Raw genomic sequence first — 27,026 nt, forward strand, 5'->3', positions numbered from 1 at the left:
TAAATATTCACATAAGAAGAACCTCTAGAATGTACCAAACATTGAACATCGAGACAGAAGAGGTAGGGAGAGGACAGTTAAAACCCATTATTAAAATTCAATTTACTAAGTACTCTAAGAAAGTTATGCACAGGGTGTTATGTGAATATGGAGAGACATGAAAAGAACTGGCATCTAACTCTGGCTTTGTGGCCGGAAATACTTTCAAAAGGGAAAAAAAAAAAACATGGGACTGCTGAATTGTGACAGAAGTATCAGCCAGAGAGAAAAAATGGACAAGGGCACCTTGGGTGAAAAAAAGCATCAGCTAAGTTGCAGGGGCTTGAGGGTACACAGCACATTCAGGGAATATGAAGCAGGTAAAACTGTGCAGCAAAGAAAACACACTCAGGGGAGGGGAATTCTAGAACTTAGCATTCCTGCCACAAGAACCTTAAGAGTAGGATACCATGTCGAGGCTACTAGCATTTCTATTTCAATAACAAAATTCTCCAATCACATATATGTATTTGCTTATTTATTTAAAGTATTTATTGGAAAAACAACATTAAAGTAGGCCAGGTGCAGAGGCTCACTGCTGTAATGCTAGCACTTTGGGAGGCTGAGGTGGGACGACTGATTGAGTCAGGAATTTGAGACTAGCCTGGGCAATATGGTAGGACCCTGTCTCTACAGAAAAAAAAAAAAAAAATTAGCTGAGCATGGTGGCATGTGCCTGCAGTCCCAGCTACTCAGGAGGCTGAAGTGGGACAATCCCTTGAGCCCAGGAGTTTGAGGCCAGCCTGGCAACATGGTGAGATGCTGTCTCTACAAAAAATAAGAAAATTAGCCAGGCGTGGTGGTGCATGCCTGTAGTCCCAGTTAATTGGGAGGCTGAGGCAGGAGGACTGCTTGAGCCCAGGATTTTGAGGCTGTAGTGAGCCAAGATTGCACCACTGCACTCCAGCCTGGGCAACAAAGCAAGACCCTGTCTCTAAATAAATAAAAAATTTAAAAGAAAAACAACATTAATGTTTTAACAGATTTAACAACTGTCAAAAATTAGGAGGTGGTGGCATAGGATTCAGGCGGGACAGTTGGCCTCAGATAAATTGTGTTTTTAAGAACTAATAAAATAATACTAGCAAGGCTGGGCACAGTGGCTCACGTCTGTAATCTCAGCACTTTGGGAGGCCGAGGCGGGTAGATCAACTGAGGTCAAGAGTTTGAGACTAGGCTGGCCAACATGGTGAAACCCCATTGCTACTAAAAATATAAAAATTAGCCGGCCATGGTGGTGGATGGCTGTAGTCCCAACTACTTAGGAGGCTGAGGCAGAATAGCTTGAGCCTAGGAGGCGGCAGAGGTTGCAGTGAGCAGAGATCATGCCACTGCACTCCAGCCTGGGTGACAGGGTGAGACTCGGTCTCAGAAAAAGAAAAAAAAAAAAAAAAACGGGCGAGGCACGGTGGCTCACACCTGTAATCCCAGCACTTTGGGAGGCTGAGGCGGGTGGATCACGAGGTCAGGAGATTGAGATCATCCTGGCTAACACAGTAAAACCCCGTCTCTACTATATTTTTAAATCAGCCAGGAGTGGTGGCGGGCGCCTATAGTCCCAGCTACTCAGGAGGCTGAGGCGGGAGAATGGCGTCAACCTGGGAGGCGGAGCTTGCAGTGAGCCAAGATGGCACCACTGCACTGCAGCCTGGGCAACAGAGCAAGACTCTCTCTCAAAAAAGAAAAAAATATTAAATAAATAAATAGATATATAATAAATAATAAAAAATAATACTAGCAGCCTGTAATCTAAACTCCTATCAATACCAACATCAAGAAAGCAAACATTTCTCGCATTTTATAATTCATGCTCTTCTCCCTTTGAGCATCGTAACTTTTAACACATCAGTGCAAGTACACGAGATTAAGGAGAGAAACATCCTGTATCTCAGCCAGACAGACGCATTCAGGCTAGGTATTTTAATACAGAATTTCTGCAGATTCTTGTTTCCTACCCAATAGCAAGAATTACCAATTAGCAAGAATATTCACTTATTTTTTACCCCTCTTTGTGATAGTGTTTATTCTAATTTTTCTCTTCCTCAAGAAAAATACTACAATTCTAGCCTCCCACATGATGACTAAGAAAGTATTTAAGATGATTATATTTTAGCTACTTTCTAAATTTCTAAATAACTTCAGTTCTTTATTTTCATTTTATCAAAAAACTTTTCATGAGGAAAATTAACATGTTCCCATTTAGTAACAGTGGTCTATCTCAAAGGGTCAATATAAAGAATACGTGTATATATATACACTTATATATATACTTACTTATATATATACGTATATATACATATATACGTATATATATAAGGCAGTACATATATCTATATCTATATAATATCTAAGTTCAGATATATATACATATATATATACACATACACATATATATTGCTGTATCTGGCAAATCATAGGTGCGATGTAAGTGCTATCTATTATTAAAAATAGAGAATCAAATATTCAGACAGATTTTATTATTTGCGCAAAGCCATATAGCATATAGTTACTTAGTAAGAAAGAAGGAAGATAAACCTATTCCTTCTGGCTTTAAAATAACATAATAGGAAAGATATTCCATGAAAGCTTTAGAGCATGAGTTTTGTAAGGAGAAAGGCATCCTGACCTCACTTCTCTAAGCCCCAATCCCACCCCTCTTCTCCCAGCTCAGGCAGATCTTTCTCTTTCTGCTTTGTGTGCAAGTTGGCTGTACTGCCTTACACTACTCTCACACTAGGATCCCTCACTGAACTATCAGCTCTAAGAGGGAGCCTCCCACAGGGGAGGAGCTCAATAAATGTTGAATGACCAACTGGGGGACAATAATGCTTTCTCTCAGCAAGTTTAGGTGAACAAAACTACATCTGTGTATACAGGAGGCTATGCCCATGTTCATATATGTTTGAGTTCAGATATTATGTATCTGTGAGCAGTGTGAAATACTAAAGTACAAGTTAAATAAATAATAGTCTCAAACATTTCCTAAAATATAAAGATAAAATGTAGCATAATGTGCATCTTTTCTAACTGTATAATCTATTTAACAGTATTGCTGGAATAGTAAAGAGAAGGAAGCTGTTAGCTTGGGTGGGATTATTACAACACATTTAAAATAATATCTTGAAAAATAGCCAGTGCAATAGGAAGGGAGTTTACTACCTAATTCTAGTTAAGATTAACACGCTTGATCTTCCTGGTTTAAGGGATAAGAATATCCCGAAGACTCTCAGAAAGAACTATGGTTTTCCACCATCAGTTTGCATACTCCAAAACTATGTATTATTCAGTTCATTTCTCCTGATGTTACTCCTGACTCAGATTTAAAGGGTCTTCACTGGCCCTAACCTAAGAGATCCAGCCCAGGGAAAAAGACGATGAGCTAAGAGTTACCACCGAAGGTTAGACAGGAAGCATCTGTGGTTCCCTTAACTCATCGGTACCAGGAGTCTAAGAATACCCTACCTCTCAAGTCCCCCTGGCCCATCCTCCTCATTCCTTAGCTTCAGCTCAAATTCTGCCTCCTCCTACTCTTGAGCGCTCCCCCCCTTCCCTTCTGCTCCTGCTGCCCTTTACACATATTTTCCCTTCAGCAATTCCCACAGTGCATGTTTGCTCATCTGCCTCCCCTCCTCTTTGAGGGTAAAAATAGTCTTTTTAATCTTTTGTATTCCCACTTCTTAGGACATACTAGGCATTTAAAAAAGATTGTTCTCAGGCTCATACATGATCCTGAAGTGCAAAAAGGGTCCTGATATGTATAACTATATTGATATATGAGGAAATATTGTGCATTTGTGGCACTTCAAAGGAATCAACATATGAACCCAGCCCGTTAATTTACAAATGCACAAAGAATAAGGTAATACTCCCTTTAATCTTCAAAGGGGTAAGGGAAAAAAGTTTCCTTACTTGGTATCAACACAAGAAAATTCTCTCATTGTATATGTCACATATCAGCTTTGATAGCTGCTTCTGTATAAAGCAGTGCTGTCGCCAGGTGTGGTGGCTCACGCCTGTAATCCCAGCACTTCGGGAGGCCAAGGCAGGTGGATCACAAGGTCAGGAGGTCAAGACCATCCTGGCTAACACGGTGAAACCCCATCTCTACTAAAAATACAAAAAATTAGCCGGGCATGGTGGCAAGTGCCTGTAGTCCCAGCTTCTCGGGAGGCTGAGGCAGGAGAATGGCGTGAAGCCTGGAGGCAGAGCTTGCAGTGAGCCGAGATGGCACCACTGCACTCCAGTCTGGGCAAAAGTGTGAGACTGTGTCACCAAAAAAAAAACAAAAAAACAAAACAAACAAAGCAGTGCTGTCAAACTTGTTTGACTTCAGAATCCTTTTATCCACTCTGGACAAGTTTGGCAGTTTCCTTAAAAAATTCATGCAACTACCATATAATCCAGCAACTATACCTTTAAGCATTTAATCCAGAGAGGTGAAAACTTACATTCACACAAAAACTTGTGCACGAATGTTTCTAGCAACTTTTATTTTTAGTAGCCAGAAACTACAAAACAACTCAGATGTACTTCCACTGATGAATGGGTAAACAAACTGTGGCACATCTATACCACAGAATTTTACTCAGCAATAAAAAGGAATGAACTATTAATATACACAACAACCTCTATGAATCTCCAGAAAATTATGAGCGAAAAAAGCCAATGCTAAAAAGCTGCATACTGTATTGTTCCATGCATATAACATTCTTGAAATGACAAAATTATAGAAATGGATTAGTGGTTGCCAAGGATCAAGAAGGGTTAGGGGCAAATAATAGGGCAACACAAGGGGTTATGTGACAATGGAAATTGTATGAATGCCAATATCCTGGTTATGATACTGTACTATAGTTCTGCAAAATGCTACTATTGGGGGAAACTGGATAAAGAGTACATGGGATCTCTCTGTATTATTTCTTCTTACAACTGTATATGAATCTACAATTATCACAAAATAAAAAGTTTAATTAAAAAATTACTGAAGCTCCCAAACAGCTTCTATCTGTCTGTATTCATTATGTTAGTAATGAAAATTCAAATATCCATGTTAAGAAAAAAACAAACCCAGTAGATTAACATTTTTATGGAAAATAACTTTTTTCAAAATAAAAAACATAGTAAGAAGAAATATATTATTTTACATGTTTGTTAATCTGGAGTCTCATATATGTTTCTGTTTTTAATCTGTCATGAGCTCACATGTGAGGTCTGGAAAATTCTACTAGACACTTGTGCAAAAAAGAGTGAGAAAAGCATTGTGAAAACAGTTTTGACCCTGTGGATTCGATGAAAGAAAAGGGGGTAAATGACTGATAAAGAGAATCGAAGAGTTCTAAAACCTTTCTTTCACAAGAAGTACGGTCAATAACCAACAATCCTTTTGGAAAAGCAAAAACTAAAAATGGAAAAATGCTTGATTGAGCCTTGCTATAGGAGTCTGTCTCTCCTGAAATAAAGTTCTTTTCCCAGAGCCTCTTCCTACTGGAAGAAGCATATCTGGATATTTAGCTGCATAGAAATATTTACCATATCATATGGGAGCTTCACATAAATTTTATTCTATAAACTACTGGCTACAACTATAATCTATTGGCTTTGCTTAAAAAGTAATTAATCACATACACACACAGAGGGAGTTTGAATTTAGCTCTAAAACACGATTCTGTATCTGTTTACATATAATAAAACACTTATTGGTATATTTACCTTTTAGTCTCAGTATTTGTTCATTTTTATTTTTTTGATAACTTTAATCTTTTAAATATTCTATATAAGGGAGGTCAAATTGTGGCTAATAGAAAATTTAAAATTTTAAATGCCCTTCACCTTTAGTTCTCCTAATTTTGAAATTCTCCTAAACCATGATGAAAAAGGTTTTTTTAGTGCAAAGTGATGAACGCAAAAACCAAACTGGGTTACCTAATTCCTACAGTGAGACAGTTATACTAAAGTTATACTTTCAAAGGTTACTCTAAATCATGTTACCTTAATTTGGAAACAGAATTTACATAAAATTACTTCAAAATGGAAATATATTAAATATCATGCTAAACCTTTCCAGTAACATCTAGATGAACCTCTGCCAATAAGACTGCTGTGGAAAGAACTTTGCTCCAACAAGAAAGACTTCTCCAGCACCTCCAACACGTGGGCTTTCTTCATCAACAGCATTCTTCACCAGCCAGCTGAGTTGGGGCAATTTTTTTTTTTTTTTTTTTTTGAGACAGTCTCTCGCTCTGTCACCCAGGCTGGAGTGCAGTGGCGTGATCTCGGCTCACTGCAAGCTCCGCCTCCCAGGTTCATGCCATTCTCCTGCCTCAGCCTCCCCAGTAGCTGGGATTACAGGTGCCCGCCACCACCCCCGGCTAATTTTTTTGTATTTTTAGTAGAGACGGGGTTTCACCATGTTAGCCAGGTTTCACATGTTAGCCAAAAGTGCTATTTAGGAGATGCTGCTGCATCTATGGTTGGCTTTTTATTTTTATTTTTATTACTTATTTATTTTTTGAGTCTCACTCTGTCGCCCAGGCTGGAACGCAGTGGCGCAATCTTGGCTCACTGCAAACTCTGCTCACTGCAACCTCTGTCTCCTGAGCAGCTGGGATTACAGGCACGTGCCACCATGCCTGGCTAATTTTTATATTTTTAGTAGAGACGGGTTTTCGCTATGTTGGTCAGGCTGGTCTCGAACTCCTGAACTCAAGTGATCTGCTCGCCTCGGCCTCCCACGGCCTCCGAAAGCGCTGGGGTTACAGGCGTGAGCCACCATGCCCAGCCCGGTTTTTTTTAAAGGCAAGCACAGGTAAATGTTAGCGGCATAGATGGCTTTAGTACTAACCCAGATGTTAGTAAATAGGTGGTTTTAGATAGCAGATTTTGCCCCAGAGCCAATCTTATACTTTTTCATAAAAAATATCTAAAGCTACAGAAGAAGAAACTTTTCAGTCCTATTTTCTCCAATAAATGCAAAAGAATCAGGTGGATATTGCTATTCTGTGATCAACCTATACAATAAGGTAAAGGAAACAGAACTAAAATAATATCATGGTGATATTACTAATAAAGATTCCCAGGCTTCATTATCTTAACTAAGAACAAGATATAAGAAATTTAAATGCTGTAGCTTTCAAAGCTAATCAGTGACACCAATAATTTAAAAAGCATATTTAGGATGTTCAATTTGCTCTACTTATAACTTTATATATGTATTATAAAGTGTGTATATACATATACTATATGTGTGTATGTATATAGGTATGTATGTATATATGTGTGTACATATATATGTACACATATACACATATATGTACACGTATACACATATGTGTAAATGTACACGTATACACACGTGTAAATGTACACGTATACACATATGTGCATATGTACATATGTACACATATACACACATGTGTATGTGTATGTGTATATGTACACACATGTGTATGTGTATATGTACACACATGTGTATGTGTATATGTACACATAAATGTGTGTATGTGTCTATATATATATGGACACACACATATATATACCATCAGATTAAGAACAACTTTGGGTCAGACCTTGAAGAGCCATATTTGTGCTTTCTCAAGGCCAGACTAAATAGACAATGGCCTCAGGGGCAGGGACCAGAGCCTTGTTGGCTTTGATGTTTACACAGAATGAGTCCCATGTGCTGACACAATGTCTTCTAATTTACTTAAGTTACAGTTCTAACACTGAGAAAACTTAAAAGAAAGAAAATACATTGTAATTCATTACAGATTCAAATATATCAAATATCCCTGCAAAATACAAATGCATAATGTTACATGATTCAAATATTAATAAAATATTTGCACTGTAAAGCCAGAACTATAAAGAGGCTGTACTATATGAAGCCACTAGGATGATCAACAATGCACCTCCAATTATATTAGTTTCCTGTGTTTCCAAAACGGATTCAAACAAAATCCCAGGTTTCACATGTTAAGTTGCTATTACCTGCCTTTCTGACATCTCCACTAGGGAATGAACTTTCACAAACCAACTATATTGAAAAGCAAACTAATTATTCTTTTCCCTAACCTCAAACCTGACCTCCCATTCGTCCATCCATCTAGGATTTATTGAGAATCTCCTATGTGCCAGACACTACTGTTTCAGGGTTAGGAGTTGAGCACTGAACACACAAAAATCTCTGCCCTTGTGAAGTTAACATGTGGGTGGGATGGGGGAGAGGGTGGAGGATAGACAACATACAAGAAGAAATAAAATGCAGTATTTTAGATGCTGAAAGGTTTTACAGAGCAAAGGAAAGCAAGGCAGGGAAGTCAGAGTACTGGGAGGACAGCTATTTTAAACAGCGTGATCAAGGAAGAACTCACTGAAAAGGCGGCATCTGAATTTAAAACCAAAAAGAAGTAAGTAGAAAGCCATGCAGGTATCTGGTGTAAAAATGTCTGTTACAGGCAAATGAAAACAATAAGTACAATGGCCCTAAGGCGAGAATGTCCCTGGTGTGTTCAATGAACAGTAAGGAGGCCAGCATAAATAAAATGAGGAAAGTTCAGAGAAGACAAGACATCAGAATGGTTACTGGGCTAACTAAATCTTGTAGGGCCTTAAAAACTTTGGTTTTTACTCTGAGTCAGATTTTAACAGATCACTGGCTGCTATGTTGAAAATAATCTGAAGGGGTCAAAGGCAGAAGCAATTAAAAGCCTACTGAAATATTCTGAGCCACAGATGATGGTAGATTGAACATGAGTATAGTTGAGATAGAGAGAAATTACTCAATTTTAGATATATTCTGAAGGTAGAACCAATATGGTTTGCTGATTAATAAAATGTGTTTATGGGCTGATGGCAGGGGGGGAAGTCAAGGGTGACACCAAGATTTTTGATCTGAGCAACCGGAAAGATGGGGTTAGCATAACTGAGATGCAAAAGTCTGTAAGAGAGCAGGTTTAATGGGTATGCTGAAGCTGGAATATGTAAAATTTGGACTGCCTGTTAGATTTCTAAGAAGAGACACTGAATAGACAGTTGCACACACAAGTCCAGTTCAAAGACAACGACTGGGAAGATGATATAAATTAGGAAACACTGGTGTAAAGATGGTATGGAAAGCCATCAGATTGGAAAAGATCACTAAAAGAGTGTAGATGAGTGTAAGCAGCAAAGAGAAGGGCTGATTCAGGACTCCGCCTTGGCACCTTTCTGGGGGATGAAGAGGACCAGGCAGAGGAGCAGTGGCCATTGTGATTGGAAGAAAATTAAGAGAGTATCGTATGGAGAAAGCAGATAAAGAAAAGTGTTCCAAGGAGGAAGAAATAATCAACTGTGTCAAATCCTGTAAGCAAGTAAAATAAGATTAGGACTGAGAATTAAGCACTGGATTTAGCAGCATGAATTCATTGGTGACCTTGATAAGAGTTTTGGTGGAGACAGCAGAAGCCTCCTGGAATGAGTTCAAGTGAGAATTGGAAGGGAGGAGTTAAGAGTATAGACAATTCTTTTGAGAAAATATGCTAAATGAAAAGGGGAAATCTTGTATTTTGGTAGGAAGTGAGACAATCAGAGGTGATAGCATTCCACCCCATTAACAAAACATTTTTCACCCCCATGTTTACAGGTTTATGATTTGCATCTGTCTACATCCTTTCTTCTTTTGCCCTATCTCTCCCTCTCCTTTCTAAAAGCTAGTTTCTCCTCCACCTGTGTTCATACCTTTGGAAGCCTTTGTCATTTATCTCATTTTCCTCCAATCTCTAACTTTCTCCCCATCACGTACAAAAACATTCATGTCTTATCAACTTTAAAAATAAAAACAAATCATTCTTCTACAATGGTTACCCTTTCCCTCACCTCCATTTCACCTCCAATAGTTTTGAAAAATACCATGCTGCAGTTGTCAACTCCTTACCTAAAAGGGCTTCTACCTCCATCAGCCACTGAGACTAGTTTCACTGTGGTTATGAATGTCTAACTGCTAAACCTAATGGCATGTCTCAGACCCACATACTACTTTATCTTTCTTCAATATCACTAACGTCTGTCTCCTTGAAACTCTTTGCTGGCTGAAACTTACTTTTTTTTTTTTTTTGAGATGAAGTTTCACTCTTGTTGCCCAGGCTGGAGTGCAATGGTGCAATCTTGGCTCACTGCAACCTCCGCCTCCCAGGTTCAAGCGATTCTCCTGCCTCAGCCTCCTGTGTAGCTGGGATTACAGGCACCCACCACCACACCCGGTTTTGTTTTGTTTTGTTTTTTTAAGTAGGGACAAGGTTTCACCTTGTTGGTCAGGCTGGTTTCAAACTCCTGACCTCAAGCGATCTGCCCGCCTCTGCCTCCCAAAGTGCTGGGATTACAGGTGTGAGCCACCACGCCCAGCCTGCTGGCTGAAATTATAGCATTCTTGTTCTGGTTCTCATCCTATCACTCTTTTGTAACAGCTGTCCAATTACTTCCTTTAGACAAACCCCAAAAAGTCAAACTGTTGAACCAAAATGAAAAGAAGACTTCTGATTTACATTACAAAACTGCCCTCCAAAATGGTGAACAAAATTTGGACTCCTACTAGCAATGTATAAATATGCTAACTTTTTCAAAATTGTTCCAAGCCTAGTCAATTTTCTTTTAATATTTATAAATTTTATAGTTGAAAATATTCCATTGTTCTTTTAATTTGCATCTTTTTTAGTCCAGCTAAATTAAACATATGATTATTATCCTTAGTTATCTTGTGAAGTGTCTGTTTATAATCTTAGCCCCAGATTTTTCTTATTGAACTGTACCGTTTTTTTCTTATCAATTGATTTGAACTCAACACATTAAGACAGCAACCCTTTATCACATTATTATAATCACCTCTCTCAAGCCTCCTGTTTGCCTTTTAGTTGTCTAGCAGCATAAAGACGCTGTCAATTTTCATGTAATTGAATACACTCATTTTTCCCTTTGAGAGTTCTTCCACCGCTCTTATCTTCTTCTTCATAATGAGATAAAGATTTGCCTCTATTTTCTTCATTTGTATAGTTCATTTGTATAATAAAATTTATTATCACTTTATTCTGGTTAGTATGCAGTATGAGAATAGATCTAACTTTATTTTTCTCCCAGTTGTTAATCTGCCTCACACTTGTGTTCAAAAACTAGGTCTTTATTCCCCTCTAAATGATCCGCTTCCTCACGGCGCGTCTATATTCCCAGTATCCCATAATTAGAACCAGAGGATCCTCCCGTTTCTCTTTCTCACTCCCTGCCTCATTTTCCATACCTAGGCACCAAGTTCCCCTTGATTCCACCTCCAGAATGTGGCCTCCCCTTTCTTCCATTCCCACCAACACTCTCAGTTATTTGTTGCACCTACTCTTTTAGCAAACACAGAAGGTTTTCCAGTCTTTTTTCTGTCCTACCTTCCGTCACAACACTAGTATCCAAAAAGCCATGATACTATTCTCCCTGCCTGAATACTCTTCTGTAGTCCCCAACTGCTTCTACAAAATTAAAGCCAAATTATTCAACCTTGCAATCAAACCTTCCCAGATCCAACTCTAGTTTCACTTTCTGACACAATTCCACATATCTGTGCTTTGGCCACATCAAATTATTTACAACTTCCTGACCACGGCATCCTCTTCCCTGCCTGGAATGTCCTTTCCTACCTTGGGTATCTGCAGAACCCCCATCCATTTAGTGGCCAGCTCAAGCAAACACTCTGCTATGAAGCTCTATCCAATCCACCCAAACACAAGCTCTCACTATGTCCCTTCCACCGCCACTTATCACAGTTATCATGCACTTCACTGCAGTGGTTTGCAATCACTTGTTTGCATGTGTCTTCCCTACCGACTGAACAGCCATTAAAAGGCAGAAACCAAGTCTTAGTTATTCATCTCTATACCTCCATGCCTGACATGAGTATGTGATTAATAATAAAACCTGAGGAAAGGGAATATGAATGAACAAATGAGTCCTCAACTTTTACCTGCCTTATGAATCCTACCAATTTTGTCTCTAGAATTCTTAATCCTACTACCTCTGCTCTAATTCAGGTTCCTGCTACTTCCTGATTATCTTCTAATTGCCTCTAGTTTCACTTCCTCATCACAAAAGGTGATCTCTTAACAAATAACTAAGATTCTATCATATCTGTCTCTATGTCCACCTGTAAACCCGAAAACCCTGTGTCCTAGCCAGCTGTCACTTCAAACCATTCATCTAAACCATTCAAATCTGTTTCCAATATTTGTTAGTCTGTCTCTCGTACCTGGATAGTATCTTCTACTTTTTAGTTTATCTGCCACCTACCCTAATGGTATTTGTCACTTGTTACTTCATCCTCTTTTCTCCCTGGCCCCCAACAACATACTTAGAGTTGTTGCTGCTAATCTGCTGTAGGCTGAGTATTCAGATACTCAAACTTATTAGGAACCATATGCTAAGAGGAAGCCAACACTGAGGCTCACAAAAGGAACAAGTAGGTGGCCTCAGTGCAGGGTATTAAACACAAGTATCTATGGTGCTCAACCATCTTTTGCATGTACAGCCGATCCTTGAACAATACAGGCTTGAACTGCATGGGCTCACTCATATGTGGATTTTTTTCAATGAATTTATTAGAAAATTATTTGGAGATCTGTGACAATTTGAAAAAACTCACAGATGAACAGTATAGCCTAGAGATACTGAAAAAATTAAGAAAAAAGTATGTCAAGAATGCATAAAATATATGCACATTTTGTCATTTACTACCATAAAACATATACAAACTATAAAAAGTTAAAATCCATCAAAACGTATACACACAAACTGTACATGGCACCATTCACAGTTGAGTGAGATGTAAACAAATATACAGTATTAAATTACAATTGTTTACAGATTCATCATTTATTATAAACCTTGTTTTTAACAAAGCCAATCACCATTATTTCTAAAACATATTATAACAGAAAAGATGGTGAACAGGAAAGGATCCCACGGAGATGTATGTTAAACACACACATACGGCGAGCCCTAGACCAATTCCATTTCACGAATTTTATTTTTTTATTTTCTTAACTGTTTCTCTTTTTCTTCATTCTTCCCTTCCTGTTTCAATATTACATTCTTTACTCTTACCCACCTTTTCCAAACAAAATCTTTCCAAATAAAATCTTTCACAAAATCTGTAAGAAAATCTCAATCAAGTGATCTGCATATAATTTATGAAAATATACCTTTGTCTAAGGACATTTGTACACGACAAGAGACAAAGCTAAACATTAAAGGAATGACTCAAGACACTGCCAAGGAAATACAATTGAACAGAGCCAACTTAACAAAGAGAAAGCCTCAGTCTACTCCCAATGTCATAACATACAGAAAAATGTCTCTGTAAAGTTTAACCCACCTGCATAAGTGTCTAATAGAGAGTACTTCTCTGAAGGTTGCCTTCCACTCCTAAGTAGGCATTTTCCCCTCAAAAAAATTAGGCTTCTGTTAGCCTCCCTGTTTTCTCTAGTCTCAATCATAAACTTCTTTATCATTAGATTACTACTAGAGGGAAAAACCTCTAAGGCCTATCCTTATCAGAAATCAATCTGTCCTTTTGTGGCTGACCAACTTCATTGAAACCATATCTTCCTAATTTCACAATAAAAATGGCACTCAGTATTTTGAGAAACACAGCAGTTTATAAGTCCTGCTATGACATATAGGAGATGCAGACATCCAATATAAGGATATCTGGGTCAAGTAGAACAAAAGAAGCAAAGTGTTATGCAAGCATAAAGGGAAAAGAGTAATTTCTATTGCAATAACTGGGAAGAGTTTCTTGGAGAAGTACACTGGCTCAGAAACAATACGAGGACTCTCCATGGACAGTTATGGGGAACAAGGAACAACAGCTTTAAAAATTGATATTTCAGGAACAGTTGATGCACTCTATGTGGGTATATGCATGTAATGGGGTGGATGGACAGAAAAGAGAGTCTCAGAGCTGTACTAGGTACAGAGAGAAAGCAAGGGTTCCTGAGTTAAATGATGTGACTAGATCCATGTGTCTGGGTAGGTAACTCTGGCAGCGGAGTTATGGCAATAATGAACGGGGGTAAAACAGAAAGTTACTGCAGTGGCCAAGATGACTGGTAATGAGAGTTTGAACTAAGGTAATGACTATCAACAGTCAAAGGAGGAATGGATTTGAGCAACATTTTAGGATACAAAAGTTTTAAAAGAGAGAAAGAAGCAAGAGGGTAAGAAAAGGTGTTAGCATACCATAACCAGCATAGACATATCAAAGAAAAGAGAATTATAAGGGAACTTTCTTCATATTTCCCATCAAAATATCCCTATATTCCTTACAATTCAAAAGTAGTTTCTCATAAATATAAGAATTTCCTGGTATCTCCAAAAAGCCAAAATTTAATAATCCATTTACTATTTTACTCTATAAACTGTACTGTTGAGAAATAAAATGTCTTTCAATTTATAACAAATGTCCATCATCAGCAGGAGTTGCAGCCTCAGGCCCTAACCTTCTGCTTTGAAAAACTGGGGCACTGTGCTAAACAATCTACAAAGCTTCTTCCAGCTCATTACAGCACATCACTCAGGGGTAGGAATGGGTAAGGGTCTCAGCACTGTTTCAAAAAAAAAAAAACAAAGACATGATCAACACCTACAGCCCCCATCTGGCTGAAACATCAAAGTCCAATTATCTAAAGAAAAACAGTGCAGCTAGAAAAAGGTTGAGATGTAGGCCACTAAAATTAGAAGTGAAAAAACAAGAACACAAGACAAGGACAGAATATTAGGATTTTTGTTATTAAACAAAAGGGGATGAGACCGATGTCACAAAATCATACACAGTCTAAATTAAACAGGGATTAACCCATGGGGTCAATTTTGACATGTAAAAGGAATAGATTTGGAGACGGAATGATAATAGCTAACATTTATTTAGAACTTACTTTATATCAGGCATAGTATCAACTGGGATGGAGAATTAACAGATTGAATCCTCAAGATAACCCTGAGTTGGATACTATTCTCACATTCCTCCCCATTTTTCAGATGAGGAAACTGAGAGTAAGGCCCAAGACCTAAAGCTAGTGAGGGATGGAAACATGATTCAAATCAGGCAGTCTGATTCCAGAGCTATAATTTTAAAGTATATACTGTACCTAGTACTTAAAGTATAGTAAATATGAGCAGGCTGCACAAACCAAAATATATACATACCTATACATATACGGTATATACATACACATACATGTACATATACACATATGTATGTTTACATAAACAAGTGAATGACAGATCCAAGGGGAAGTTATCCTCTACTGTTAACTCTCCAGAAGAAAACATGTGTTGCCATCTATATGGGGGCCAAAATGCTAGACGGACCTCATTTCTTAGTCTCACAAAAAATTTTCCACAATTTTGTATTTTCATTTTTAATTTTTACTGTAATAAAATGGAGGCTTCAAAATCGACACTACTTTTTATATTCACAGAATTCAAACAATTATATGCTTCTGTGTTCAGATATCAAAATCAATTTGAATGAACATAAAACTGAATAGCATCTCAAATTTTGAGCTGCCCATCAATCTCTCACAAAGCTTCTTGGAAAATATTCATTTATATTTGTCATGGGGCACAAAATTTGTACAGTGCTTTGAGTGCAACCTTTGTATATAAAAGGGTCTATACAGAAATGTTTTAACCAAGCTTGAAGCTTTTGTCCTAGGGCTTTAACATACAGATACCAAAAGGAGCCTTTGTTTACTCATTGGAACAACACCGTCTTCTAAGGCCACTGACCACTACTTTGTAAATTAGTGCCTCAAGATCTGGAATCCCACTTGGTTTTTCTTGCCAATGGCTCTAGGTGGTTTGAACAATCTGGGATATAACTGCCTCTTTCCTTATCTACTAGTATCCTCATTGCAATCTGAACTTACGATTCTAGTAAAAGAAATTCACTTATGTTACAGACAATGTACTTATGTTCTAACCAGGTAAAGGTCAATTAGTAATCCAAAGCTATAATTAGGAAGTAAGTTAGGAATAGACAATATAAAGTAAAGCAACAGCAAAGGTATCTTGTACGAATAGAATAGCACCTGTATTTTGGCAACTCTTTTACTTTCCTGCAGATTATGTTAATGGAAGGGAAGAATTTCAAAGGCACCCCAAAAAGGTAAATATTTAGCAACTTTCTCTCAAATCAAACTTTTACACTTTGGATCTCAAACTCAAGAAACATACATCTACATATTTAAACTTGTGGGTCTTGGTTAACAATGGCAGCAAATATCACGCAAAGAGGATTACGCCAATCCTGAAAATCTTTTGGTTGCTGTTTCCATGGAAACAGCCTAGATGAAGAAAACCTAAGAGTAAAGAATGATACATTTTTTAAAACCACTTTATCTTGTTTTCCCCTATCAGTTAACCAGCATGGCACATAACTAACAGGCACATCAGTTATGTACCAGAAAATTCATGACTCATTCAACAAATACATGTTGGTTATCTGCTGCATGCCAGGCACTGCACCGGAGGATAGGGTTACTCTGGAGAGCTCACAGAGCTTAGTCTAGTACAAAGACATTTACTAGCCAATGACACAAAATGATCGGGAAATTTCACATTCTTTTGTCATATTAGGTTTTTGAAAATTTACATTTCAAAAACAGTATACATTTTTTTTTTTTTTTTTTTTTTTTTTTTTTTGAGACAGAGTCTCGCTCTGTTGCCCAGGCTGGAGTGCAGTGGCACGCTCTCGGCTCACTGCAAGCTCCGCCTCCTGGGTTCACGCCATTCTCCTGCCTCAGCCTCCCGAGTAGCTGGGACTACAGGCGCCCGCCACCACGCCCGGCTAATTTTTTGTATTTTTAGTAGAGACGGGGTTTCACCGTGTTAGCCAAGATGGTCTCGATCTCCTGACCTTGTGATCCGCCCGCCTCGGCCTCCCAAAGTGCTGGGATTACAGGCTTGAGCCACCGCCCCCGGCCAAAAACAGTATACATTTTATACTTACAACACATTTCAGTTGGGACTAGCCACATTTCAAACCCAATGACAACAAAAGGCTAGTATCTTGTACCAGACAACATGGGTACAGATATTCCAATGGGGACGAAAAGCATGCATATCAGGAGTAAGTCGCTTCCTCAAAGAACATAAAATCTAACCAGTAGATTAGCCACTATACAAACAAAATATATATGGTACAGAAACATAACTGTAGAATGACTCAGTAAGTAATCTGTAAGAAACATTAATATATAAGATACTGGGTGAGCAACTGTGTGTAGAATTCTTTCAGCTGCAAATGATGGAAAACCTGACTGAAAGTGGCTTAAGTGGAAAATAAGATTGGTGTTACTGACTCCGGGCTTTCTCCCAACTCTGCTTCCTCTAGATTGGGTTCATTCTCAGGCTTCATGTGGCAGCTAGTTCCCAGCAGTTTTAGGGGCACAGTGTCAGACCCCTTGTTCTGCTTCCACAATATTGCCAACAAATGCCCCAGAATTACATCTTCCTATTTCTAATGGCTGGCTTGGTCATGTACCTATGCTGAACCAATCACGGTAGCCAGGGACATGTGATGCCTTAATGGGCCAGACCTGGGTCACTTCTGCAACAAGGCATCAAGTCAACTTCCCCAGAATCACAAAGACTGAAGTGGCTTAACATTGATAAGCTTGATGTATGGCTTATCTTCCTTTAACCATATTACTTGACTGCTTCACTTGATACTCCTGGAAGAACAATCTGGAACAACCTGGAAGAGTCTTATAAAGTCCATTTCCAGTGATTTATTCCTTCATAGCTCAATTTATTTACTATTATTCACTATTATTACATGCTCAATTTATTCACTATTTATTCACTATTATTCACTATTATTACATGCTGGACATTATACTGATTGCTTTACAAGCAGTATTTCATTTAATCTTTCCAACAAACCCTGTGAAGTAGTTACCATCACTATTACCATTTTATAGATGAGGAAAATGGGGATCCAAGGGATTAAAAACAACTAGGCTATCAGTGATTGGAATGGGATTCAAACTCTAGTCCATCTAATTCCAAAGTCCACTTTCAGCAGTACCTGAAATTAAGAAATTTTTACTGTTCCCTCCCTCTTCCCCATCATTAAAGAAAAAATAAGAAAGGCATTATATAAGCAATACGTGATGCAATTCCACAGAAGCCACATGATTTATAACACCCTATCTGCAGACATTGCTGAGAAAACTGATGACAGCCCCAAAGAAAGACAACTGCATTAATAAACTAGAATGATACTTCTCTAAATTCTAACTCCTCAAATAAGGCTATGATTTGGTGTAATTAACAGTATAGTTAAGTTCTCAAAAATTCTCAGCCATAAGCTCATAAATATCACTGAAGCAAAGAGGAACAAAATAAAGTTTGTAAAATAATATATCATGCATGAACAGACAATGGAAAATTCCATTATTAATATTTTCCCAAAAATTTTTTAAAATTTTTATTTTTAGAGACAGGGTCTCAGTTCTGTCATCTAGGGTGGAATGTAGTGCCATAATCACAGCTCACTGTAGTCTTGAACTCCTGGGCTCAAGCGATCCTCCCACCTCAGCTTCCCAAGAAGCTAGGATTACAGGCATGTTGAACCATTGCACCTGACCTTCCCAACAATTTACTATGAACATTTTCAAACACACTGAAAAGTTCAACATTTTCAGGGAAAACACTTGTACTTTACAAGTCTACCATTAAGATTTAACTATATGTGCTTTGTCACATATCTCCTCATCCTTCCCTGTTTTATCAACTTCATGATATTCAAAGTAAATGCAGAAGTCAGTACACTTCTAAATATGACAGTATGCATATCAGCTGAAGTTCCCTATTTGTTTACATTTGGCTTTTGAGGTGGAATTTAAATACAAAAAAAAAACGTGTAGAACTTTTTTTTTTTTAAGACTGCATTTCGCCATGTTGCCCAGGACTCAAGCAATCATCCTACTTCAGCCTCCCAAGTAGCTGGGATTACAGGCATGTACCACCACACCAAGTAAAATGTGCAAATCCTAAGTCTACATTAATTAAGCTTTTGATAAATGCATACAACTACGGAACCCAAATCCCTATTAAGATAGAGAACAGAATCATCACTCCAGGGTTTTTATGCCCTTCCCAGCCAATCTCAACCCCAATTATCTCTAGAGGCAACCCCTGGTCTGATATTCTTTCCATCATAGATTAGTTTTGACTATCCTAGAGTATCACCTAAATGGGAACATAGAGTATGTACTCTTTTGCATACAGCTTCTCTTACTCAGCATGTTTTTGAGATTTACCTATGCTGTGGTATATATCAATAGTCTGTTTCTTTGCATTGCTTGGCAGTATATCATTGTATTGTGTCCCTTACTGATGGACAACTGGGCTGTTTCCAGTTTTTGGTGATTATCAACAACAACTTCTATGAACCTATGTTTTCATTTCTCTTGGGTAAATACCTAAGAGTAGAAGGGTTGAGTCCCAGGGAAGGTAGATGCTTAGTTTTATAAGTAACCACCATACCGTTCCCAAAGTGGTTGTACCATTTGACTTCCCTAACAAGAATGTATAAGCTTTGGTTGCTCCATATTCTTTTCAACATTTGATGCTGTCTTTTTAATTTTAGCCATTGTGTTATGTGTGATCAATTAACATTTTAATTACTTTTGAGTTAAATCTATTTGTAAGATACAGCACAAAAATAATTGAGGTATGTAAGATACAGGGCAGTATTAACAGAAATTACAATATTATAAATTTTATATGTAACTTTAAATTTTTTTCTACTTTCAAGAAGTCACATGATTTAAACTACGCTTTCATTCAGTGCCTCATGAAATAATTATGCTGTCAAATATTAGCACTGTTGCTTAGGAAGCTGGTATCAAAATACTAACTTTTCTGTTTATCTCTTACTACTTAATAATACCAACAATTTATGGCTCACTTAACTTACAATTTAGATCAATAATATAAACTGAAAGATATTTGTTAAAAAAGAACACTGTCAATGTCGCTCTTTAAAATCTAATTCTCATTTGCTATACTAAAAGATTTAGTCACCTTTACTAACATAACTCCATCTTGGAACTATGTCCTTTAATTAAGTTCTGGGGGGACCAACAATAGCATCTGATGCCACTCCTTAAAATAAGAACAAATACACACCCTGGTACAACTGCACATTCTGAATTAGCTTGCAAAAAAGCAGCACAACTGTCCTAGAAACAAGCAAATCACTCTTGGATATACTATGATATTTTTCAATACGGTATGCTTACATAATCGATGCCATTATAGAACTCAGCAGGTGACAGTCCAAATCAGTAAACAGACATCTACTGATGACAAAGAAATAGTAACAATAGCCACTTAGGGAAGCCACTAGCGGTGCCTGAATACATAAACAGTTTCGTGGTCAGATCCCATTTTTTATGTAGTCTCTTACCTGTCAAGGGGCAGCCAATCCCTAGATAGTTACTGTTGACTTTTCTTCTACACAAATATCAACAATGGGGCACAAAATTTTAAGAAATGCTTCCTGACTACCTTAATGTCATTGTAGCTTACAATGACAAACTTCAAATTGGTGAAAAAATGACTATTATGTATTCCACCAAAAAGGAGATGTCCAACTGCCATTTTAACACATGCCTATCTTATTCATAGGCATTCACTCTGCAATGCACCAATTTGTTTTGCTGTTTTTCTGAAATGTTTTCCTTCCTTTAAAAAAAAAAGGCTGGGCGCGGTGGCTCACACTTGTAATCCCAGCACTTTGGGAGGCTGAGGCCAGTGGATTACAAGGTCAGGAGATCAAGACCATCCTGGCAAACATGGTGAAACCCCGTCTCTACTAAAAATACAAAAAATTAATCGGGCGTGCTGGCGGGTTCCTGTACTTCCAGGTACTCAGGAGGCTGAGGCAGGAGAATGGCGTGAACCTGGGAGGCGGAGCTTGCAGTGAGCCGAGATCATGCCACTGCACTCCAGCCTGGGCGACAAAGCAAGACTCCGTCTCAAAAATCACAGTATAAAATGAACCGTACTCTTTCCATGCTATGCTATGGTACCCTCTCAGATGAGGACAGCAGGCACAGCCAGCAGATCCACACACTGGGCAGAGTGAGCAGTGCACTCCGTGCAAATCACTCCTCAGCTATCGAGCACACTATGGGTGATCAAAGAAACAGAGGGTAAAGAGTAAGAATAAGGAGGGATTTAGTGGAAGTCCTTTGACACTCCAAAGAGCATCACAAATTTAATCCACCATAAGTTTCACTGCAGATTAGAAGAGTGCCCAACAACTAGAAATGGGAGCAAGAGCAAACCATGGAGATATAATATATATATGGTAGAAGAGATTGCACACTTTTTTCTTACTCTTATCTGCTTTTCCCGATTTTCTATGAATATCTATTACCAAATGTTCTACCATTTAATTATTTTGTAATATAAAAAGTAAAAAATTCTACTATTCCACAAATTAAAAAAGAAAGAAAGAAATCTATGGCTCAAAGGGTTGAAACAAAGATGTTAGTCTTTTTTTGTTGCAACCCCTTTTTTTTTATTATACTTTAGGTTTTAGGGTACATGTGCACAATATGCAGGTTTGTTACATATGTATCCATGTGCCATGTTGATTTCCTGCACCCATTAACTCGTCATTTAGCATTAGGTATATCTCCTAATGCTGTCCCTCCCCCTCCCTCAACCCCACAACAGTCCCCGGAGTGTGATGTTCCCCTTCCTGTGTCCATGAGTTTTCATTGTTCAATTCCCACCTATGAGTGAGAACATGCAGTGTTTGGTTTTTTGTCCTTGCGATAGTTTACTGAGAATGATGTTTTCCAGTTTCATCCATGTCCCTACAAAGGACATGAACTCATCATTTTTTATGGCTGCATAGTATTCCATGGTGTATATGTGCCACATTTTCTTAATCCAGTCTATCGTTGTTGGACATTTGGGTTGGTTCCAACTCTTTGCTATTGTGAATAGTGCCGCAATAAACATATGTGTGCATGTGTCTTTATAGCAGCATGATTTATTGTGGAAGTCAGTGTGGCGATTCCTCAGGGATCTAGAACTAGAAATACCATTTGACCCAGCCATCCCATTACTGGGTATATACCCAAAGGACTATAAATCATGCAACCCCTTTTCTTATGCTTGCTCCTAAACTGCCATTTCCTATTGAATTGTATTATTAAGTTATTTCTATTTAATTTTTTTTTGCCCTGTCTTTTGGTGCTGACCTACTGAATTTTAATGGGGGAAAAACAGACCTTTTCTGAAGAAAACGACATACAAAATGAATACACAGAACCATGTAGGTAAATATCTCACTAGGTAAGTATTACAAGAATGGTTTGATAAAATTAGAGTTCTTGCTGATAGCCTATTACAAAAGTCAGGGTAATCATATGCTTTTTCCGGGTCGTCTCTGCAACAAAGAACCAATTACTCTTTAACCCCGTTACCCTTCCAAACATTTCACTACGTAAGCTTGAAGACTACTAACCAAAATTAAACATCGAAGAAGTTGAAGCAGTATATAAAGAATGTAACTGTTCCTTTCTCTAGGTTTAATAGAGAGACTAATGGCAGACATGCTGAAAGACAGGTGGACAGAGATAGATAATGCAAGCAACAGGCTTTTCCCTTTAAAACTGAAACCAGGGTTTCTACAAAATCATTCAACTGCATTAAAACAAAACAATTCCACTGAGTTTCTATTGAAAAATCATCTCATTATGAGTCCAAGAACATGACTGTGGCCATTTACTCTTAGAACTATCTCTTCACTGACCAGCTATGTGGCATAAACTAAAATGATCTTTAAAGTCCTTTTCAGCAAGAAGAAAGAAAACAATTATGATTCTACCAAAACTTTAACTTTTATATAACCCTAGTACAGTAAAGAGTAAGACAGCTTTTAAGTCAAAGAAGTCTGGTTTCCAATCATAGGTAACCATATTATCTTGTCCAAATTGTATATTACCTCTGAAACTTTCTGAGCTCCTGTCCTTAAATGAAAAATATCGACCTTACAGGGTTACTATGACAATTAACTACTGAATGAAACTTAAAGTTCCTAGCTCAGAGATAAGCCACAGAGCAGTCACACAAATGGCAGTTATTACAATGATTAATACTGGCAGTTGCACAATTCTGTCCACTTATATTTCACCACAGAAAGAAAAGCAATGTAACACTGAAAATATTAAAACTTTCTAGGGCAATACTCATAAATTACTGAAAACAATTTACCTTTTTTTCCCCTCTAGACCTAACACCATATTCTAATTGAACTCAAGGAAAAGACCACCTTTCCCACACCCCTTTTTAGAAGAACAAAATGGATGCACGTGACAATCCTCAAAATGAAAGCTATTCTAAGAGTGTCCACTACAAATACTAAAACTGTAAAGGGACAACCTGCAGACTTGACGAACACTGTAAAATGCACAAAGACATTCCCAATTAGCAAAGAGATGTGTTAAACAAATAATTTTTAATTAAGCACAACTTGTACTACAAAATTCCCTAATAATCAAGCTTTTTAGCTGAATTAGTATACCAAATATGTTTTATTTCATGGTTGTGCTATATTTGCTAGACCAAGGCCACCTAGTACATATCTTATGTTAAGTTATCATGAAGATGCCCAGATTAATTTTTATTGTGTTCAGCATTCCCTTGAAAAAGGATTAAGCAACAAGGTCATGATTCATAACGAAAACAAAAAAAAGAGAAAAGCTCAAAAAAAAAGGCTCAAATAATCATTTTGTTCACAATTATATCCAACAAAGAAAACCTGTTTTCCTTAACGTTACATTAATTAAGGTGGGATCAGCAAACGAAAGGTGATCAAGTTAAATTTCAAAAAAATTAGCAAAGTAAAACAAATTTTGCACTATTTTAAATCAAGGTACAGAACAGTATGAGTTTTAAAATATCTATGTATTAATATATAGATAAACACATGAGTTTATACACACAAAATATGCCTGGAAGGATATACAAAAAAACTAACAGCAGTCAACTCTAGGCGAACCAGGCAGCTGGGGTGAAGAGCTCACTTCAGGCTTGTTTTTCATGAAGTATCTATCTGAACACATACACTTTCATGCATATGGAAGTATATTTACGGCAGGAGCAAGGGAGCATGCACAAAAAGAAATAAAGTAGAAATCAGAAAGCAGTCAAGATTGGTTCTTATATACATGATTAAAAAGCAAAGTACAGAAACAAGATCTTCACATCAAAAATAAGAACAATTTTATGGAGCACTAAAAATGAAGTTGCATGCCCCAGACAATGCTTTTTCTTTACTGCTTCATTTCTGTTTCAAAAGTAAATAAGTAAAACACAAATCTAAATATTAAGTATCAAATTTATCTGCAAAGTTATTTCCTATCATAAAAATGGGAGAAATGTAAGTTATTGCTACATTTAATAATCTTTTTGCAAGACACATTGTTTACACATATTCTATTCAAGCTTATTGAAATGTGCAGTGTTATAACACATTTCTAAGAATCAATTTAACATTCAGCTGTAATCACACCAGCACAGAAATAGACAAATTTGCGTTTTCTTGTATTTACTTCCTCTACTGCTGCTTAAGGGAAATCTACTATGGCATTCCTAGTTTCTAAAAACGCACCACAACGTCAACTGATGAGTCATGGGTCACACTCCAAGTTCTTATGTACCAAAGAAAGCAGGGCACTAAAGTCTTACACACCAATTTTAAAGACTAATAAGCTCAGTTACAAACCAAGAGTTCTTTACAAGGTAACACAGATGATAGTTTTTAAACAAGGCGTGAAAAACTTCAAAATAAAACTGCAAATTCCACAAAGAGTGATAGAATTATTTACTCTTTTTCAGACTCCTAATAACTGGTAGGGTTGTTTTTCTTAATTCAGAATATACAAACATAAAGTACTGATGAAATACTGACAAGTACAAACTCAAGTTTGTAAAAACTCAACAAACTCCCAGCTTCCTGAAAGTCCAAATTATCTGAGAAATAATTTTCTATATGCCTTGTTTTGACTCTTAATTATTTCCAGTTTTCACTATTTAACCATTTCACTGACTGGGAAACCTCCAGGAGAGGGTACAAAAGGGCAGGAAGCAAAGATGACACTGTTTGACTCCTTTGGGCATTATTAGTTAAATTTCCGTGGTGAAGAGACAAATAGCTAAAAGGAAACCTGGAGATCAGCTGTAGATTCTAGTAACCAGCATAACAGACCATTGAGATTTAATCACATCATCTAATTTTCCTCCTAGCATCCATCATTATCCTTTCCATTAATTGCTTACCTATTCGCTGTTGTTTCTCTTCCTGCCCCACAGCATGTAAACTCCATGAGAACAGAGATCCCACCTGTCATGGTCATTGCTATAGTCTCACCATGTAGAACAGTGCCAGGCACATAACAGGCATTCGATAAACACCCAGTGGGAAAAGAAGACATATATGTATTCAGTTATCTTAGGACCTGCAGTCATGAAAAGGCTAACATTTATGTTTGCTTGAAACTATTCTTTACTCATAACTTCTATTTTTATTTTGCCTTGTCACAAGACTCTATGCTTTTATCATCTAAATATGTTATCAAAATAGAGTAATTGTACTGAAATTATAATCTAGACTAGATTTCTGAGAATGAGAACTTCTATAATTCACTTTTCTATCCCAAATATCTAGAATGGTACACAGCACAGAATAGGCATTCAAATATTTGTTGAAAAAATTATTTTAAAAGAATTATAACTGGTGGGATTAGTAATGTTTATTCTCTTTGCATAGTTTATGATTTCCTGCATTTTCTACATTAAGCATGTATTAATTTTAAAAATACACAGTGTGATTTTAAAAAAGAAAATCAACATGTATCCCTTATATCTTCATGTAGTTTATAATGTATGCAATAAGGTAAATCAAACAGATGTGCTGCTTAATCCCCAAGAGTAACCAAATAGAAAAACATTCTTTTAAAATTGAAATATTGCTAATTTTTAAATTAAATTTAAAATATTACTTTTAAGAATATTAAGCTTTATTGTCCAGAAAGATATCCTTCCATAAATCCTAGTGTACTTAGAGAGCAATTTCTTTTTTTTTTTTTTTTTTTTGGTGGGGGGCCAAAGTCTTGCTCTGTCACCCAGACTGGAGTGCAGTGGTACGATCTTGGCTCACTGCAACCTCTGCCTCCCAGGTTCAAGTGATTCTCCTGCCTCAACCTCCAGAGTAGCTGGGACTACAGATGTGTACCACCACGCCCAGCTAATTTTTGTGACGGGGTTTTGCCATTTTGACCAGGCTTGTCTTGAATTCCTGGCCTCATGTAATCCACCTGCCTCAGCCTCCCAAAGTTCTGGGATTACAGGCATAAGCCACTGCGCCTGGCCTGTTTTTCATTAACAGAATCATTTTCTTTTCAAAAGGTCCAAATAACCAACAGTGATTTTTTTTTTTTTTAAGAGATGGAGTCTCGCTCTGTTGCCCAGGCTGGAGTAGAGTGGCACAATCTTGGCTCACTGCAATCTCCACCTCTTGGATTCAAGCGGTTCTCCTGCCTCAGCTTCCCAAGTAGCTGGAACTACAGGCATACATCACCATGCCCAACCAATTTTTGTATTTTCTAGTAGAGACAGAGTTTCACTGTATGTTGGCCAGGCTGGTCTAGAACTCCTGACCTCAGGTGATCTGCCTGCCTTCGCTTCCCAATGTGCTGGGATTACAGGCATGAGCCACCGCGCCTGGCCCAGAGTGATTCTTTTTGAAGACAAAGAATGTTATAAATAAACAACTTAAGAACTACATAATGGTTTGCTTTCCTCCAGCACCAACTTTCAGGTGAACCCAAACTGTAGAAAGAGAAAATATAGTCACTATCACATTTAGAAAGACTAAAATCATGCAG

The 27,026-nt window shown here is 37.5% G+C and overlaps 1 protein-coding gene across 7 annotated transcripts in view; it reads right to left on the reverse strand.

Annotated features, from left to right (window-relative positions):
* LNX2 (ligand of numb-protein X 2) overlaps nt 1–27,026 on the reverse strand; it is a 109,001-nt gene that overhangs the window by 37,856 nt on the left and 44,119 nt on the right. The window contains exon 3 of one of the 7 annotated variants that reach the window (XM_063619223.1): nt 25,420–25,505. The exons of the other annotated variants lie outside the window; for them this stretch is intronic. The gene's annotated coding sequence lies outside the window, so the exon portion shown is untranslated. The remainder of the gene's footprint in view (nt 1–25,419; nt 25,506–27,026) is intronic. 7 annotated transcript variants of the gene reach the window in all.

This window comes from Symphalangus syndactylus, chromosome 15 (genome assembly GCF_028878055.3).
Source record: "Symphalangus syndactylus isolate Jambi chromosome 15, NHGRI_mSymSyn1-v2.1_pri, whole genome shotgun sequence".
In the NCBI taxonomy this organism is placed as follows: domain Eukaryota; kingdom Metazoa; phylum Chordata; class Mammalia; order Primates; family Hylobatidae; genus Symphalangus; species Symphalangus syndactylus.